The following is a 19,621-nucleotide window of genomic DNA, read 5'->3' on the forward strand; positions in this document are numbered from 1 at the left end:
CACCTGTCCTGGGTCTGTCCCCTCCCAGCTCTTCCTGCACCCCCAGCCTGCCTGTTGGCAGGACAGAGCAAAAGGCTGAGGTGTCCTTGGCTTGGTATAAGCACTGCTCTGCAACAATTAAAACATCGGGGTGTTATCAGCACTCTTCTCATCCTAAGCCAAAACACAGCATTCCACCAGCTACTAGGAAGAAAATTAATTCTGTTCTAACTGAAACCAGGACATCTATCCACCCCTTATTCCATTCCATTTATGTCATGCTCAGGTTACACTCTTTTCCATACATTCTAATTAGTCACCTATAGTAGTCATGGTAGTGATAACATACAGTATTATATAGTAATTAACATGGTACAATTCAGTTCATGGGCTATTCTCACCCAGTATTAAATCTCCTTGAGGTACACACCGGACCTCTCCGTTCTTTTGCATCACCCACCAAGTGCATCCAGGTCCCTGAGCGAAAACAATTCCACAAATAGGTTTGCCTTTTCCTGAGGCAGGAGTAGCCCAGATTGTTTCACCCAGCATATTTCTTACATGCACTACAGGAACTTTATCCCCATCTACAGTACGTAACAGGTTTGATTGGGCAGGTCCAGCTCGGTTGGCAGATCCCCTAGTATTGACTAACCAGGTGGCCTTTGCCAAATGCATATCCCAATGCTTGAATGTCCCAGCGCCCATTGCTTTCAATGTAGTCTTTAACAGTCCATTGTATCGTTCAACTTTCCCGGAGGCTGGTGCATGATAGGGGATGTGATACACCCACTCAATACCATGTTCTTTGGCCCAAGTGTCTATAAGGTTGTTTCGGAAATGAGTTCCATTGTCTGACTCTATTCTTTCTGGGGTACCATGTCGCCATAGGACTTGCTTTTCAAGGCCCAGGATAGTGTTCCGGGCGGTGGCATGAGGCACAGGATATGTTTCCAGCCATCCGGTGGTTGCTTCCACCATTGTAAATACGTGGCGCTTGCCATTGCGAGTTTGAGGGAGTGTGATGTAATCAATCTGCCAGGCCTCTCCATATTTATATTTCAGCCATCGTCCTCCATACCAAAGAGGCTTTGACCGTTTGACTTGCTTGATTGCAGCACATGTTTCACAGTCATGAATAACCTGTGCTACAGCGTCCATGGTCAGGTCCACCCCTCGATCACGAGCCCATCTGTATGTTGCATCTCTACCTTGATGGCCTGAGGTGTCATGGGCCCATCGGGCTATAAATAATTCACCTTTATGCTGCCAATCCAGGTCCACCTGAGCTACTTCAATCTTAGCAGCCTGATCCACCTGCTGGTTGTTTTGATGTTCTTCAGTAGCCCGATTCTTGGGCACATGAGCATCTACGTGGCGTACCCTTACAACCAGGTTCTCTACCCGAGCAGCAATGTCTTGCCACAATGCAGCAGCCCAGATGGGTTTGCCCCTACGCTGCCAGTTGTTTTGCTTCCATTGCTGTAACCATCCCCACAGGGCATTTGCTACCATCCATGAATCGGTGTAGAGATAGAGAACTGGCCATTTTTCTCGTTCAGCAATGTCTAAAGCCAGCTGAATGGCCTTCACTTCTGCAAACTGACTCGATTCACCTTCACCCTCAGCAGCTTCTGCAACTCGTCGTGTAGGACTCCATACAGCAGCCTTCCATCTCCGATGCTTCCCCACAATACGACAGGACCCATCAGTGAACACGGCATATTTCTTCTCCTTCTCTGGTAACTGGTTGTACAGTGGGGCTTCTTCAGCACGACCCACCTCCTCCTCGGATGATATCCCAAAGTATTTGCCTTCTGGCCAGTCCATAATCACTTCCAATATTCCTGGGTGACTGGGGTTTCCTATTCGAGCCCGCTGAGTAATCAGTGCAACCCACTTGCTCCATGTAGCATCAGTTGCATGATGCGTAGAAGAGACCCTTCCCTTGAACATCCAGCATAGTACCGGCAATCGGGGTGTGTTGAGGGATTTCTTGAAACAGCAAAAATCCCATGGCTTGCTGTAGCTGAGCAAACCAAGCTACCAGGGCAACTATGAGAAGTTCCCATGACACTGTTCCCTCATCGCCCAATTGAGGAATTCAGGAAAATATTGTTACCAGTAGCTGGCCTCAAGGACAAGGTCTATGTGACTGCTAATCACAAGGGGGTTGTTTTCTTGCAGGTGGGCTTGTTTTCTTGTAGCTGTTTGTCTGAGTGCTTTTGACCAATAATCTTGTGTGAAACACTGTCCACCCCTGTTAAGTTCTCTATAAAAGTTAGGCTATTCGGGCAATAAAATGGAGCATGATCTGACTCTACTGGTGTCTGTCGTGCTTTCGGCCGTGCTTCCTGCAACATATGGCGCCCGAACAGGCTGAGACCCGAACAGACTGGGGCCGGGACATCGGAGCGGCGCCGGGACATCGGAGCAGCGCCGGGACAGAGATCCGAGGCACACGGCAAGCCGACCACCGCACAGAGAGAAGCATTGAAACACCCTACTAACCGACCTGGGCAACGGCCTCGGGGTGAGAAAAGGAATCGCGGAGACGCGGAAAAAGGAATCGCGGTGAGACGCGGAATCGGAGAGAGACGCGGAAAAGGGAATCGCGGAGAGACGCGGAATCGCGGTGAGACGCGGATTCGCGGAGAGACGCGGAAAAGGGAATCGCGGAGAGACGCGGAATCGCGGAGAGACGCGGAAAAAGGAATCGCAGTGAGACGCGGAATCACGGAGAGACGCGGAATCGCGGTGAGACGCGGAATCGCGGAGAGACGCGGAAAAGGGAATCGTGGCGAGACGCGGAATTGCGGAGAGACGCGGAAAAGGGAATCGCGGAGAGACGCGGAATCGCGGAGAGACGCGGAATCGCGGGGGGACGCGGGAAATATGAAGTAATCGCATGAAATTGAAGTAATCGCGGTGCGATATGGGCCATCCGAGATCGAGTTGCTACGGGAGACCAGAGGCGTCAGTGGACAATGGCGGCCGACCCTCACCGTGTGGCAAGTCGGCACAGAGCAGAGGGGCGGAGATCAGGACCCTGCAGCCTGTCTGACGTAACCATGGAGACAGCGGCAGCAGCGGCTGTGCTGCATCTCTCTGGCATTCTTTTTATAAGAAGTTATCTTGCAATGCAAAAAAAAGACTATTTGTCCCCAGATCGGTGTTATAACTATGTTTCTGGATAACATTCCGTGGGGTTGCCACATTCTACAGACTATTAATGATGATTTAGCTCTATTGCAGGGCAGGAGTGCAGAGACGCAGATTACACCGCCAAATGACCACCGTCAGGCTCGTTCACAAACAGCTTCTAGGGTTGCAGCTGGCACGGCCTGCAGCCGTATAGCAGACGTTACACTCTCTTTCCTAACTAGTAATCATGTGTCTCATCCATTTGTGGTGAATGGTCAGTGGCAAAAAGAAAAGGGGGAGAGTGAGGGGCGACAAAGACAGAAACGGTACCAGGAGGATGCCACTGACACCAACAGCATGGGTAATAGGAGCAGTATAAGTGACACAGGTGCAGGGCGGCGGTGGGTGCTGCCGCGCTGCGGGGCACTCTGCCTGCTGCTCGCCCTCGCCGGCCTGTGCACTGCTGCCGACGGTGCTAGAGCAAAATGTGAAGACTGCTTAGATGGCAGTGATGAGAGTGCTTGTGTGAAGAAGACGTGTGCTGAATCTGACTTTGTGTGCAACAGTGGTCAGTGTGTGCCAAATAGATGGCAGTGTGATGGGGATCCGGACTGTGAAAATGAGTCTGATGAGAGTGCTGAGCTGTGTCATACGAGAACATGCCGGGTAAATGAAATCAGCTGTGGTCCTCAGTCAACCCAGTGTATCTCAGTGTCCTGGAAATGTGATGGTGAAAAGGACTGCGACAGTGGAGAAGATGAAGAGAATTGTGGCATTGTGACTTGTAGTGCAGCAGAATTCACATGCAGTAGTGGGCCATGTATTTCCAAAAGCTTTGTCTGCAATGTTCAAGATGACTGCAGTGATGGTAGCGATGAGCTGGAGTGTGCACCTCCTACCTGTGGTGTTCATGAGTTTCAGTGCAAGAGTTCTACCTGCATCCCTATCAGCTGGGTGTGTGTTGATGATGCTGACTGCTCCGACCACTCGGATGAATCTTTGGAGCAGTGTGGCCACCAGCCTGCACCTCCAGTGAAGTGTTCTACGAGTGAGGTGCAGTGCGGCTCAGGTGAATGTATCCACAAGAAGTGGCGATGTGATGGAGATCCTGATTGCAAGGATGGAAGTGATGAAATTAACTGCCCTTCTCGGACCTGCAGGCCAGACCAGTTCAGATGTGAAGATGGGAACTGTGTCCATGGGAGTAGGCAGTGCAGTGGTGTGAGAGACTGTCTGGATGGCACTGATGAAGCAAACTGTAACAATGTTATTCAGTGCTCTGGACCTGGCAAATTCAACTGCAGAAGTGGAGAATGCATAGATATCAATAAAGTGTGTAACCAGCAGAGAGACTGCAAGGACTGGGGTGATGAGCCCCTGGAGGAATGCATCATAAATGAATGTGACTGTCCAGCTGGGTTTGAGTTTATAGACAAGAGAAACTGTGGAGACATTGATGAATGTCAAAACCTTGGTATCTGTAGTCAAATGTGTATCAACCTGAAAGGTGGCTACAAAAGTGAACGTAGCCGTGGATATCAGATGATTCCTGCTACAGGAACCTGGAAAAGGCCATACTGGTACAAAGACACAAATAACACCTGTGATTGCAATGACGCTGCTAAGCAGGGTTTAGGGGTTTATAGCATGGAGACAAGGGGTAACAACTACAGTGTTTGGAACAATTGTACAGCTTTGGCCTTACCTCCTGATGTGCTTCTGATTTGTGGGAATGGGGCCTGGCAAGGTATCCCTGCAAATGCTATCAGATGTCCATGTTACTTAGATAAACTCATTGTATTTGCTCCTAGCTTGTTACAGTTGCGTGAGATCACCAGACATAAATGGACATTGCTTGCATTGGATTGCAATGATAATGTTGAATTGTGTGGGGTTGCAGCTAGAGCGGCATTAGCAATTTCAGTGCCTGGAGTGGCATCTGCGGCCACACGTAACAACTTAGAAAAATTGGTATGCTGGGCCGAGAGGCAAGCCTATGCCACGACAGAGATACTTGAGGAGATGTTACCAGATCAAAATAGTCTGCGACATCTGCTTTTACAGGATCAAGCTGCTATTGACATCTTGCTTTTGGCTCAAAGGAATGGGTGTGAGGACTTTAAGGGAATGTACTGTTTAAACCTTTCTGATCATAATGAGTCAATTCACAAGTCCATTAGTTTCCTGAAAGAGCACATGAGAAAGATTCAATATGGTATCAATCCTTTCAATCAATGGTTCACTGACTTGTTTGAAACAAAGTGTAGATGGTTGCTGGGTTTAATCACAAGGGGATTAAGGATTTGGTTTATGGTGGTGGTAATCATCGTTGTGTGTTGTAAGTATAGCTAGAGTTACTTGTAAAACTGTTGTGTCGGGCTTGGTTTGCTCAAAAGAAGAAGGGGGAATTGTTGAGGGATTTATTGAAACAGCAAAAATCCCATGGCTTGCTGTAGCTGAGCAAACCAAGCTACCAGGGCAACTATGAGAAGTTCCCATGACAGTGTTCCCACATCGCCCGATTGAGGAATTCAGGAAAATATTGTTACCAGTAGCTGGCCTCAAGGACAAGGTCTATGTGACTGCTAATCACAAGGGGGTTGTTTTCTTGCAGGTGGGCTTGTTTTCTTGTAGCTGTTTGTCTGAGTGCTTTTGACCAATAATCTTGTGTGAAACACTGTCCACCCCTGTTAAGTTCTCTATAAAAGTTAGGCTATTCGGGCAATAAAATGGAGCATGATCTGACTCTGCTGGTGTCTGTCGTGCTTTCGGCCGTGCTTCCTGCAACAGGGGTGCTAGGAGGAGCTGCGCTTCAGTACCGACCACCTCCGAAGCAGATCGAACTCCTTCATATGCTGCCAATATCTCCTTTTCAGTTGGAGTATAGCGGGCCTCAGATCCTCTGTATCCCCGACTACAAAACAACAGGGGCCGACCTCGAGTTTCCCCAGGTTCTTTCTGCCAGAGGCTCCAGGTGGGGCCGTTCTCCCCGGCTGCAGTGTAGAGCACATTCTTTACATCTGGTCCTGTTCGAACTGGCCCAAGGGCTACTGCATGGACTATTTCCTGCTTGATTTGTTCAAAGGCTTGTCGTTGTTCAGGACCCCATTCAAACTCATTCTTCTTACGGGTTACTTGGTAGAGCGGGTTTACAATCAGACTGTAATTTGGGATGTGCATTCTCCAAAACCCCACAACAACCACAAAACCAGGACAGCTGCGACACACAGCAGCCGGGAGAGTGAGAGGAGTGAGGAACAGCCTTGCAGGCGCCAAGGTCAGTGAAGAAGGAGGGGGAGAGGTGCTCCAGGCGCCGGAGCAGAAGTCCCCTGTGGCCTGTGGTGAGAACCATGGTGAAGCAGGATGTCCCCCTGCAGCCCATGGAGTACCACGGTGGAGCAGGGTTCCACGCTGCAGCCTGTGGAGGAGACCACGGTGGAGCAGGTGGCCCTGCACCGACGGAGGCTGCCGCCTGTGGAAGACCCCTGCCCGAGCAGATTCCCAGCCGGACCGGTGGCCCATGGAGAGGAGACCACGCAGGAGCAGGTGACCTGGCAAGAGCTGCTGCCTGTGGGGGAGCCAGGTTGGAGCAGTTTGCTCCTGAGGTACGGTTTGGCCCTGTGGTATGGACCCATATCTGGAGCAGTTCTGGAAGAGCTGCTGCCTGTGGGAAGCCCACGCCGGATCAGTTCATCAAGGACTGTATCCCGTGGGTGGGACCCCACAGCACAGGTGACGAGAGTGACCGAGAAGGAGCGGCAGAGAAGAAGTGCTGTAGACTGACCATAACCCCCATTCCCCCATTCCCCTGTGCCACTCAGGGGAAGGAGGTGGAAGAGGGTGGATGGGGGGGGAAGGTGCTTTTGGTTTCTTTCCTTTGTTTCTCACTTCTCTAGCTTGTTAGTAATAGGCAATAAATCTTACTATCTCCCTATTCAGAGTTTGTTTTGCCCATCACAATAATTACTGTGTGATCTCCTTGTCCTCATCTCAACCCTTGAGCCCTTTTCATCGTATTTTCTCCCCATTCCTCTTTGAGGAGGGGGAGTGAGAGAGTGGTTGTGATGGAACTCGGCTGCCCACTCGAGTGGAACCACCACACAGGACGACTACGAGAATTTCCCATGACAGTGTTCCCACATCGCCCGAGTGAGGAATTAAAAAATATTGTTGCCAGCAGCTGGCTTCAAGGACAAGATCTATGTGACTGCTAATCACAAGGGGGTTGTTTTCTTGCAGGTGGGGTTGTTTTCTTACAGTTGTTTGTCTGAGTGCTTTCGACCAATATTCTTGTGTGAGACACTATCCGCCCCTGTTAATTTTGCTATAAATTCAGGCTATTTGGCTAATAAAGGGAGAGCATGATCTGACCATACTGGTGTCTGTCATGTTTTCGACACATTCTGCAATATTTCTTTAATGCTCTCTGACAACCTCAGATGCCACTGTTGCACCCAAGCCGTGATGCCTTATATATTGAATAAATAAGTGGCCAAGCAGTGTAGTATTTAGGCACTGTGTAATATTTAAAAAGGGTGGCAATATTTTCAATGCCTTTCATCCACCTATTAGAGAAACAGTGACACTAGTGTCACAAGTTTATATAATTTCTCTTGCTGCAGAAGAGATGTCACATACATTGGGGGCACAGGCTATTTGTTTTGCAGTCCTCTGTATCCTGGTGTATAATTATCATGGCTCATCTTTTTTAAACACCAGCCATATCTTTGTTTTGCTCTCTTTGTTGATAGATGTAATCAATACTGTTGCCATGGCTACAGTAACAGTAGCTGAGAAGATGTTGTTTGTTGTAAACAAACTGAGCTATTGTCGTGGTTCCGCTCGAGTGGGCAGCCGAGCTCCACCACAGCCGCTCTCTCACTCCCCCTCCTCAAAGAGGAATGGGGAGAAAATATGTGAAAAGGGCTCAAGGATTGAGATAAGGACGAGAAAATCACGCAATAATTATTGTAACAGGCAAAACAGACTCGGCATAAGGAGATAGTAAGATTTATTGCCTACAACTAACAAGCGAGAGAAGTGAGAAAACAAAGGAGAAAAAAAAAACAAAAGCACCTTCCCCCCCCATCCACCCTTTTCCACCTCCTCCCCCCGAGCGGCGCAGGGGAACGGGGAATGGGGGTTATGGTCAGTCTACAGCACTTCTCTGCCGCTCCTTCTCGGTCACTCTCGTCCCCTGTGCTGTGGGGTCCCACCCACGGGATGCAGTCCTTGATGAACTGATCCGGCGTGGGCTTCCCACAGGCAGCAGCTCTTCCAGAACTGCTCCAGATATGGGTCCGTACCACGGGGTCCATCCCTCAGGAGAAAACTGCTCCAACCTGGGTCCCCTACGGGCTGCAGCTCCTGCCAGATCACCTGCTCCTGCGTGGGCTCCTCTCCACGGGCTACAGGTCCGGCCCAGAATCTGCTCGGGCAGGGGTCTTCCACAGGCGGCAGCCTCCGTCGGTGCAGGGCCACCTGCTCCACCGTGGTCTCCTCCACGGGCTGCAGCGTGGAACCCTGCTCCACCGTGGTACTCCATGGGCTGCAGGGGGACATCCTGCTTCACCATGGTCCTCACCACAGGCCGCAGGGGACTTCTGCTCCGGCGCCTGGAGCACCTCTCCCCCTCCTTCTACACTGACCTTGGTGCAAGGCTGTTCTCTCACTCCCTTGACTCTCCCGGCTGCTGTGTGGCGCAGCGTTTTTTCCCTGTCTTAAATATGCTCTCACAGAGGCGCAAAACAGCATTGCTTATTGGCTCGGATCTGGAAAACAATGGGGCCCTTCCCAAACATGGGGCAGCTTCTAGATCTTTCTCACAGAAACCACCCCTATGGCTCCCTGCTACCAAAACCTTGCCACGTAAACCCACTACAGCTATACAGGCGCAAATCCTAGTGGAGCATTTCTAGTCCCCTGCCTTATGCTGATTAACACCACCATCTTCCTCCTGCAACCAATTCCTTATTTTAATTAGCATTAATTTAAGCTGTATCAAGGAGTGTTTCCCCTTTTGTGCAATTGCACGCCCTTTATGACAGCTTTTTTTCCCTATAGCAACAGCCTTAGGTTAGGACTGCAGCCCTGCTGAGAGCATCATCACAGCAAAGCCCTGCTGGTACCAACAGTTAATCTAGATGTATACACTAGCATAATGACAAAAGATTGTTTTAATTTGCTTCCTACATTCTCACCTCCAGGGGCAACTGACCTTGTTTTGATGTAGGAGCCATGGTTATCTGAAAATGTGTTACTAATTCTGAAGCTTGTTTAGCTTCAAGCCAATTTTTCAAAATTAAGGGCCAAATTCAGCTCCTCACATAATGAGATGCAACTCCTCTGTAACCAACTGCATTGCAAATTCTTACATTACTGTTGATTTAACCCATGAACTCCCATGTTCAACACTGACTGCTCGTCCACCACTCTTTAGTATAGAGCAAAGCTGCTATTTGCAGGATATCAGCAGGAATCTGCAGACCTCGGATGAGGAATGAGGTAGTGCTGAGAACAGAATTTCTCATAAGGTACTGGACACAATGAGAATACTTCCAGTGTTGCTATAAGATACCTTTACAATGTGAATGCCAGGTCCACTGTTAGGCATACTTGGTCCACTGTGTGAAACCTATAAGACCATAAAGTGAAAGGGTTCCAGAAGTCTTCTGGAAGGACAGAACATCACCAACATTCAGAGCTTCAGCTAATTGCCTGTCATGAAAGAATAAGATTATTTGGGAGACTGAAGTAGGACAAAATATTTGTGAAGTTAGGTATCAGTGATCTCTTCCATGATCAGTCCTTTTCTTGCGACTTTAACATCCCTATTCCAACCTATGTAGTCTGAAAAGCCTGATAGTATTATAGTGCTCATTATCTTTCAACTGTAGCCATAATCTCTTCCCTTAACACCTGTTTTCATATCACAAAATGCACCGTAGGTAAAGATGTGTCTTCTTTGCAGCCTTCTGACAAAATTTCATAACCTGAAGGAATATCAGATTGTGAGGTTAAGCCAAGGAAGAAACTGCAGCACTAGTGAATTTCCTGGATTGCACAGCTTTACATTCAACTCTTCAGGTTACTTTAATATAATTTTACTGATAAATGATAAACAAGGTGACACACTGACACTCTCAAACTTGATGAATAGGAAGAAAAAAATTACCTGTGAACTTTTAGAATGGTTCACACTTATTTTCAGCTTAGAAAGCTGTTACCTATTCATATAGCAGCTTTTTAAAGTGCAAATGGGAGCAAACCAGAATGCAGAGATCTTTAGTAATTAGCAAATGTCTCCACAGTGTCGAGAAATCAACCTGAAATATTGGAATAGACCAAATGCTCTATGGATCCAAACTTCCTTTTCCCTTTTTTAATGATGTTTTACTAGACTGACAGTACAATCAAAGGGTGCAATTTGGCAGCCCACCTAGGAGTATTTTCACAGCAGAACCTTCCTTGCAACTTCTTGTTATGTTCTTCCAGCAACATAACCTAACTTAATATGCTTCGCCAGTACATTGAGTCAAAAGACTGCTCTGAAGTTTGTTTTTTTCCTTCTTTTTTCTTTTTTTTTTTTTCTTTTTCCCAGCAGACTAAAAGGAAACTTTATCTTCAACATAGAAATGAAACCCAAACTAGAGAGAAGCTGCACAACAGGATATATTCTCTATCCCTCAGACAGCATGTGTGACACATGAAAGAAGGGAAGAATGAAGCTGTAGCTGGCAATTCAGCTACCTGAAAAAAGTCAGAATTTTGCTATACGTGCTTCATTCTTCAGTTTCAACCTGGAATTTCCAGATGATTTTTGTAACTAGGTGTTTAGCAACACTAGAAGAAATGGTTTCTGCTTAGCAGAAATGCTAATCTAAATGTATATGACAAGTGAGGGAGAAAGGAAGAAGTATATATTGATAAAATGGACATTTAAATGATGAATAATTCAAATTTTTCCCATGTCATACAAGAAACTTGTGGCAGAACAGGTAACATGAAACAGGTCACTTAAGTCCTATTCTGATGTTTTGTCCATGTGCCAGTCCTATAGTGCAAGTGTTCCTATCTCCTTTAATTAACCTTTCATTTGTATTTATTCTTATCAAACCTTTTTTTTTTTTTCTTCCCCTATTTACTACTTCAAACAGTAAAAAAATCAAAAGAAATTTAAAATTCAACAGGCCAGCAACTGAAGGCCATGTATTGTCTGTGAAGCATTGGGTAGGTTGTAAACCTGGATGTTATAAATGTGAAATTGTTTACAGGACAGTAATGGCTTTGCATGCTGGTTATATATCCTTAGAGAGGCAAATAAATACCCATAAGATCAGCAAGTTTTAAATACCCATAAGATCAGCAAGTTTAAGAATTGACTGCGTGTTAAGTGAACTGGAGTAAATGTCTGATTGCTTAATCTTAGTTTCTAACTAATATGAAGTAATTTCACATAGCTTAATGCATCACCAAAAATGATTAAGACAAATCACTGCCTCATACTTGCTAAGTTCATGCAGAGACAGTTACAGAAACTTAGTTGCTGCGGGTATCCAATTAAGTCTTGATTAGATATCTCATCCCTAAGGACCTTTGAGGATCTCTAACTACTAACCATGGTTATGAAAATATTTGTGCATTTGGAGATACAGATAAACTATTTAAAAGCACTTTCCCTAAGGCCAAAATCATCTTCCAAAGTTCGTTGTCCAGATGACAGCTGGTGAGTAAATTCACGGACACAAACCAACATACCAGAGTACTACTCAATGTGACTATCTTGTGTTTCTTCTGAGAAGACAACATGGAGATATCCAATGGATAACAAAGTAATAGTACTTTTGTTCTTGTGGAACTGGATGAGCAATCTAATTGAGGGAAAAACAGCATAACTTGAATAACTAGACCTTGATAAACTCAAACTGCATACATTTCCATAAGCAAAATGTTCATACTAAATCATAAGTTCTTTGAAATTCCAGGAAAAAAAAAAAAAAAGATAATTCAGAAAGCATATGTTTCATGGATTCATAAAGTTTTAATAAGAAACCTTTTGAGACTTACTTAGAAAACTAACCATGTTAAGCAGCAGCACATGATTGTAGATTAAAATTCAGCAAATATTAATTAGAATAAATGCAGTTTCTGACTGACATCTCTTGCCCAACTAACACAAAGTAATGGATGTTTTTATGTGTGAAAAAAAGGAATTAAGTATGTTCTATGTCTTCTGCTGGTAGCAGTGTCTTTTTCTGATGATAAGATTCTCCCACAGATGAGCAACAGCATATATTTAGGATATTAAAAATTAGTCTTCTACTGGAGGAGAAGCATATACAGATATTTTCCTGGATATTTTTGTGGCGTAAAGACCACACGGACACCAGGGTTCTTTTAGGATCAGTAACTGCTAGTTCTTTATTGATGACATAACTTCATCTCTCTCTTACAGATGTGAGAAACACTCACATCATATTGGCCTGAGCCAATAACATAGGCTCAGGCAACGATCTCAGTGAAGTAGCAATTTTATTCGCGATTGCAGTGGTGGGCATACCACAAGCAGAAGCACACTTACTAGTCACACAGTACAGTTTATATACTTTACTTCTCGAGGACTGGGACCCTCCCCTGTTTCCCCATTGACTGGGTAATCCATGTGAAATGTGTTCATCTGATTCGTGTCAATATGGAACAATGCTAGGGCTGCATGGTATGATGAATGTGACCTTCTGTCTCACATACCCTTGTATAACCACAAGTCTAAGAAAACAAGAGTGGTTAATGTATATAGTTCTTTATCTTGCAAAGGAATGTTTTACCAATTTGTGTCAATAGAGAGCTTGAAGGGAAATGTATTTGTAGTCTTTTCCTTGAAGTCTCTGATATCTGGGGGGTTTCAGAACAACTGCTAACTATTATGACTATTGCATGGGACACTATGCAAGTCTCTGATATATGGCCAGGAGATTAAGGAGACGGGGAGAGCTGAAGAACAACTAAAAGACAAAGCTTGCAGGGGATGCTGCACAAGTCTTTGACATACAGCCAAGGAGAAGGACAAGAAGGAGGAAGACTATGAGCCTTCAGCACGAGAGACCCGCAGAGACCCCCAGAGGGACCACCGGAGACTGATGCGCATGCGTCAGTGGGAGGGTTTGGATTCCAGAAGCTAATTATAATAACCCTGGTTTTTTTAGAAGTAGTAATGAATATGTATCAGCCTAGGAGCATAAAAATCAGCTGCTTGATGTAACTGGTGTGCGTCTTGGTGGTGCAGAGACTCCCGGCGCACCCAGCGCTGTTTGCTTACCTCTATTCCTTTAATAAATTGTAAACTTTGATTATAGTCCTATTTTGAAGACTGAGCCATTTATTACAATGAGCTAATTTGTTGTGGAAATTAAGATAAAAACTACAATAATTTTACAATAACAGTTTAATGTGTATGCCTACACTGATGTGTATGCATACATATAAATATATATGTATATGTACACATTCACACATCACATTCATATTGCTAAGATGTAAAATATGATACAGAAAAATCATCAGATACATAAATCTCTTATGAGCATTTAGAGCCATTGGGCAGAAGATTCATTCAGGTCTAGTTAATCAGCATCTTGCAATCCGGCTACTGAGATAAGAGAAGTCTGTCTCATCTGTTGGTTTTCAATAACTGGAAGGTTTTGATTCATCTATCACACAATTCCTCCCATTTCTATTTGGAGAAATATGCAATCTGTTATATATGGAGTGGTAATTCATGTCGGAAAAATGGTTGATATTAATCAAGAAGGGGGAGATGTGGGAGTGTGGCCATGGGGGTCGGAAAGCCCCGTGGTTGATGATAACATCAGACTCTTAACAATGAGGCTATCAGGAATGTAAAGAGTTTAGAGGGAACAAAGAAGGGTGATTCAGGAGATGCCTTGCTGTCTGGGGTTGCTTGTTCTTCCTCTGTTAAGGAATGGAAGTTGTGTGGGGGGGTTGCTGGTTAGAACTGTTAAGATTTATTGTTTAGTGTGCTTTCAAGTGTTAACGAAATGCGGGAAAAGCAATCACGTTTTGTTGCTTTCGGGAACCTTGTGGTGGGCAGAGCATGTGCAGAAGAAGAGGGGGACAGTCGAAGCCACTCCTGCAGTCTGGAACAAAAGGTTGCTAATGGTGATGGGAAACTGTGAGCCTTTCACCCGCAAGGACCGCCACAAAGAGAATTATAATATGAAGCGGGGATAGGATATCCATATGTATAAGTGTACTTGGTTTTCTTGTAAATATGTAACAGCAATGTCCTATATATATTTGGAAAGTTCGACGGGTGCGTGTGCGTGTTGGTAGAGCATAGACTCCCCGCACACCCAGCGCTGTTTACTTGCCTTTTATAAATATTCTTTTATGTTACTAAATTCAGAGTTGAGACTTCATTTATAACAAATCTGTTCCATTAATAAAATGTTGCAAGTAGATTCCTCCTTCCATGCAATTCTAAACCCACTTGACAGGTGGATATTTTGACCTGTACATGGTGCAAAGCATTGAGTCATTTTAGTAAGTGTATGTCTCCACAAAGAAAAGAAAGATAGACACTAATTAAAACCTGGGTAAGTCATCTGGAAGACTGGTAGCACACTGTTATAAATGACGATACAACTCAATCTGAATTTAGTAATATTTATAAAAGGCAAGTCAACAGGCCCCTGGTGGAGCAGGCTGTTCCCCCCTCCCGTCCCCCTCCCCGATGCTTGGGAAACTGACCAAACACCACAGCAAATATACCAAAACTTCTAGACTGTTACTTAGATAATGCCTACATCCCCTTTCCCTGCTCATTCAACTTCAAACAGCTCTGTCAAACGCTACATACCACACCTTTAACACCTTCAGTAACCTTTTTTTTTTTTTTTTTTTTTTTAACACTTCTTTCTATCTTTGTTTCTACAGCCTGTACTTTCACCAAAGTCTGTCAAGGGCCAACTTAATTTCATACCTTTCTCCCTCCAGGATGCTAAAACAACATATCAGTATACCACATTTCATCCCATTTTCCTTCTTTCCTCCTTCTTCCACTCCGGATATTCCTATTCGAAGTGGCCAGCCTAGCCACACTTAAAACATCTTATCAAAGCCTGTCCCTGCTAGGACTCAGGCCACAACACAGGCAGCCTTCTTTGCCTGCCATTCCTTCATCTCTCTTCCTCTCCTTTCCATCCTGGCCCTGACTCCTCCTGAAGATTTTCTTCCTCTTTCTCCAACCCTCTGCCTCACTACCTGCTGCAGTGTCAATACCATTAGTTTCGCTCTCTGCTTTTCCTTCTCATCTCCCCTCCGGACACACACCTCCAGGGCCTCCCGCAGGAGGGTCCCCCAGTGACTGTTCACTACATCCCCCCACCTTCTGGAGCATTTTCTGCGTATTTTGCCAGGCTTTAATCACACAATGAACTTTCAAGAGCCCTTGGGAAGAGCCTTGAGTCCTTGGGACTCATCCCCGAGTACTTTCTCATTCTGACCCCAAGTCTCTCATATGATTTCTGTGTTGCACACTATTATTATTCCAGCCAGGATTGGCAAGTGGGTATTTCTGCCCTGCCGGTATTACCCCTGGTCCTGGAGGATGAGCTCTTTCCCATTCTTGTATAGCAGCTCTCCTCCTGATCATACCCATTTCTTTCCCTGTAAACAACATACTTATAGACATAATTCCCTCCCCCAAGAGTATAAGTCAGGTCATAGGAACTGGTCTAATTGTTCAGCTAGGCAGTTGGGGTCCTAAAATAAAGACTTCCTCTCCTTCTTAAAAGTCCTAACCTCTCTGCTGGTAAGGAGGGGGGGTAGTTCACCTAAGAGGATACACAGTTAGTGTTAGTACTGTTAGTATCAGGGAAGGCAAAATTCTCAATATATCTTCTACCTTGTTCTAATTCTTGCCAGAGCCTAGAGTACGATCCTTCTTTAGGGACAGTGTTAATTACAGTCCCTGTCTCCCTTCCTGGAGTGACTGCTGCTGCCACGGGTACAATATTAGGATTATAGGGAGCATAACTTGGCTCCTTCTCCGAAAAAGGAATCTTATTGTTTACACATAAATTTAAAGCCTGAATTTTCATCAGAGCCGTATTTTGGCCAAAATACTGCTGTTTCCTTAATTGGTTCTTTTGTCCAGACTGATACAGAGTATTTAACTTTTTTTTTTTTTTTCTTTTTTTCTTTTAAAATCTCCTCTAATTTTGGGATTAAGTTTCCAATTTCTTATCATTCTTCAGGAAGAACTATTGGTAGGCACTCCACTCCCACAGGGATATCTCCCTGTCCCCTGGAACTCATATTTCCCATTTTTCCTAGCCCTCGTCAGTATGTTGCTACAGAAATTTCCCTTCTGCAGTGTACCACACACTAACATTCTGAAAAATGGGGGTGTACTACCCAGCACTTTCCCGTGAAAGGGTTACCGTACACCAAATTTCCCTCGTGTACTACCCATCACTTTCCTGTGCGAGGGCTTACCATACACCAGATTTCCCGAGACTCTTCACACAGAGTCTCACCCGACCCCCAAGGCAATACTTAATATTTCTTACCTTGGTCTATGCACAGAGTTACCGGATCGATTCTTAAAAACCCAGAGTGCCTACCTTCTTCCTTTCCCCACTACTTCACGGATCCTGCCTCTTTAACCAGCCCTCTGTCAGCTTTCCGCAGAACCACCACTGCCGATGCACAGGACCGCTGAAATCAGAGGGGCATGCCTTCCTGCTGCTGCGGCAGTGGGGCTCCCCAGTAGGTGACTGGATCCCGGACGAGCCCCCAAATTGTGAGAAACACTCCGTAGCCAATAATTTAGGCTCAGGCGAGGATCTCAGTGAAGTAGTAATTTACTCGTGATTGTAACGGCGGGCACCCTACAAGCAGGAGAGAACACATCTACTAGTTCCAAAACACAGTTTATATACTTTTTTATGACAGGACCCTCCCCTGTTTCCCCACTGAGTGGGTAATCCAGGTTCACAATCTATTTGATGCTTCACAAACAATGCATGGCCTTCAGTTGCCGGCCTGTTAAATTTCAAATTTCTTTTGACATTTTTACTGTTTGAAGTGGTAATGTTTCTTCACTTATCTGACTTGACTTGACACCACAATTTTCACCTAATTGTCCTAAGGAGTCTGGTTGTCTGCATTTTACAAGGTCGCCTGCTAAGCTTTCTTATCACTGTAAGCATATCTCAGTACCACATTCCCTCCTTCTAAACAATGTAACTCTGCAAAAACAACATTTCTATTCCCACACTAATAATATGATTATCATAAAACATTAAACAACAAATTTTAACAGTTCCAACTAGCAACCCCCCAGCAACTTCCATTCCTTAACAGAGGAAGAACAAGCAACCCCAGACAGCAAGGCATCTCCTGAATCACCCTTCTTTGTTCCCTCTAAACTCTTTACATTCCTGATAGCCTCATCGTTAAGAGTCTGATGTTATCATCAACCACGGGGCTTTCCGACCCCCATGGCCACACTCCCACATCTCCCCCTTCTTGATTAATATCAACCAACTTCTCAACAAGATTTACCACTCCATATATAACAGTGGTAGCTGCTTTCAGTGTTTTACAGGAAATCAATTATTACTGTATTTCACTAAAGTGGGCCAATTCAACAACAGCTGGCAAAATTAAACAACCCAACCCTTAATTTCTCATAGTAAGTTAGTTCATAGAGTTAATGAAAAAAAAAAAAACACACAACTGTTTACATATTATACTTATATCTACATTAGAATGATTAAATCCCATAAATTATGCAGGACACCATTAGTAAGTTTCATTATGCATCAGAATACAATGTCCTCATTCCAGCATCAGTCTTGGATTAATTACATAGCAATCACAGCAGAGCTGACACTGCTGTAGATGGGGGATTACCCTCGCTGTCCCTTGGTGCAAACAGTCATTAATATGATGGCACGAGGATTTGGGATAACAAATCACCCCTAGTTAGTACAGACAAAAAAATCAGCTACTTGATGTAACTGGTGTGCGTCTAGGTGGAGCGGAGACTCCCGATGCACCCAGCGCTGTTTGCTTACCTCTATTCTTTTAATAAATTGTAAACTTTGATTATAATCCTATTTTGGGACTGAGCCATTTATAACAGGTGGTACAAGAGAAGATGTTACACCCTAAGCCTTATACAATATACTGTAAAGATGCAACCAAAACTATGTGAAGGATAAGACTTGTAGCACATAGCTGCTGTGAACAGAGATACAGATAGTGATATCACCACATTGAATTTACGCTCATGAACACAGTTTCAGTTCAGTTCTTACCTAGAGTCCCCTGATCAATTTAATCCAAAGTGCTTCTAGAGATGCACTGCACAAGAAAGGGCTCTCCTCCCATCTCCAGTCCACAGAATCCTACCCTGAGTCCCTCAAGCATTTTCACAGTGAACTGATCCAAGTGAAAGAGAACCCAGGGAACTTGTTTATATATATTAAATAAAAATATTATTTTTATATATATAAGACTTTTTTTTTTTTTACTTATTTCAGTAAAAAGAAAACAAAACAAATATTTATTTTACAAACACGTGTGAAGTAATTGCCTAAAGTGACTAGGAAAATTAAAGTAATATTCACATTTTAAAGAAAATTATGGACTGTTAGTCTTGTATGTTTAAATAGTCTCTTACAGTGAGGTAGCCAATAGGTAATATTAAGGCCTTTCCATTCTGCTTCTGTGGAAAAAAAGGTCTTAGAGATGCCTCCTACCTTATTGCAACAATTAGACTTCATGGAAGATAATAATCTTACCTGTATTTGACTATACATATAGTCTCACTTCTCTGTTATGATTTCTGGGACCCTGCCCTGTGATATTTGAAAACACAGAGCCTGTAGATGGCACACCCAGGCAGTGATCCTGCATTAGAAAAAAGTATTGGTATTGTCCTTATCCTGTGTGAAGTCCTAGCATCCCCAATAAGACACGAGAGATGGCCAGCGTTCTCACTTAATTCTTCAGGAAACAAAAATGCCACATCAAACTTAATCTAGACACTAAGGTTGAAATTGCCAGGGAAACGGACATATTTCAGAACACTGAAATACTGCCAGGACATTTACTCCAATATATTTATTGCTCAAGAGATATTTACATAATTTTTTAGTGGCCAGAAGCTGTCTCCATACATCTCAAATTACTGTGTTCCCACATTGTGGAGGGGTAGTGAGCTAATAGAAACCAAACAAGCAGAAGAACATTTGGGCAGTAATCATGTGTTCTTCAGGATGGGATGCAACCAACTGAATGAGGAAACATAATTTAAATGTGTTGCTAAGATGATCATAAAAAAAGGAAGTGGAAGACATATCTGCCACTGCTAGAATACTGTCTGTCTTAAATCAGACATTGCTCTCTACAACTACCTGAAATTAAGGTGTGGGGAGCTGGGGTCAGCCTCTTCTCACAGGTACCTAGC

General features: G+C 44.5%; 1 pseudogene across 1 annotated transcript; it reads left to right on the plus strand.

The window, feature by feature from the left end:
- Nucleotides 1-3,476: 3,476 nt before the first annotated feature.
- LOC311426496 (very low-density lipoprotein receptor pseudogene) lies at nt 3,477-9,626 on the plus strand (annotated as a pseudogene). Its single transcript has 2 exons — nt 3,477-5,252; nt 9,563-9,626. The product of its transcript is annotated as a very low-density lipoprotein receptor pseudogene (transcript).
- Nucleotides 9,627-19,621: the final 9,995 nt, after the last annotated feature.

This window comes from Aythya ferina (genome assembly GCF_964211825.1).
Source record: "Aythya ferina genome assembly, chromosome: W".
Taxonomy (NCBI): domain Eukaryota; kingdom Metazoa; phylum Chordata; class Aves; order Anseriformes; family Anatidae; genus Aythya; species Aythya ferina.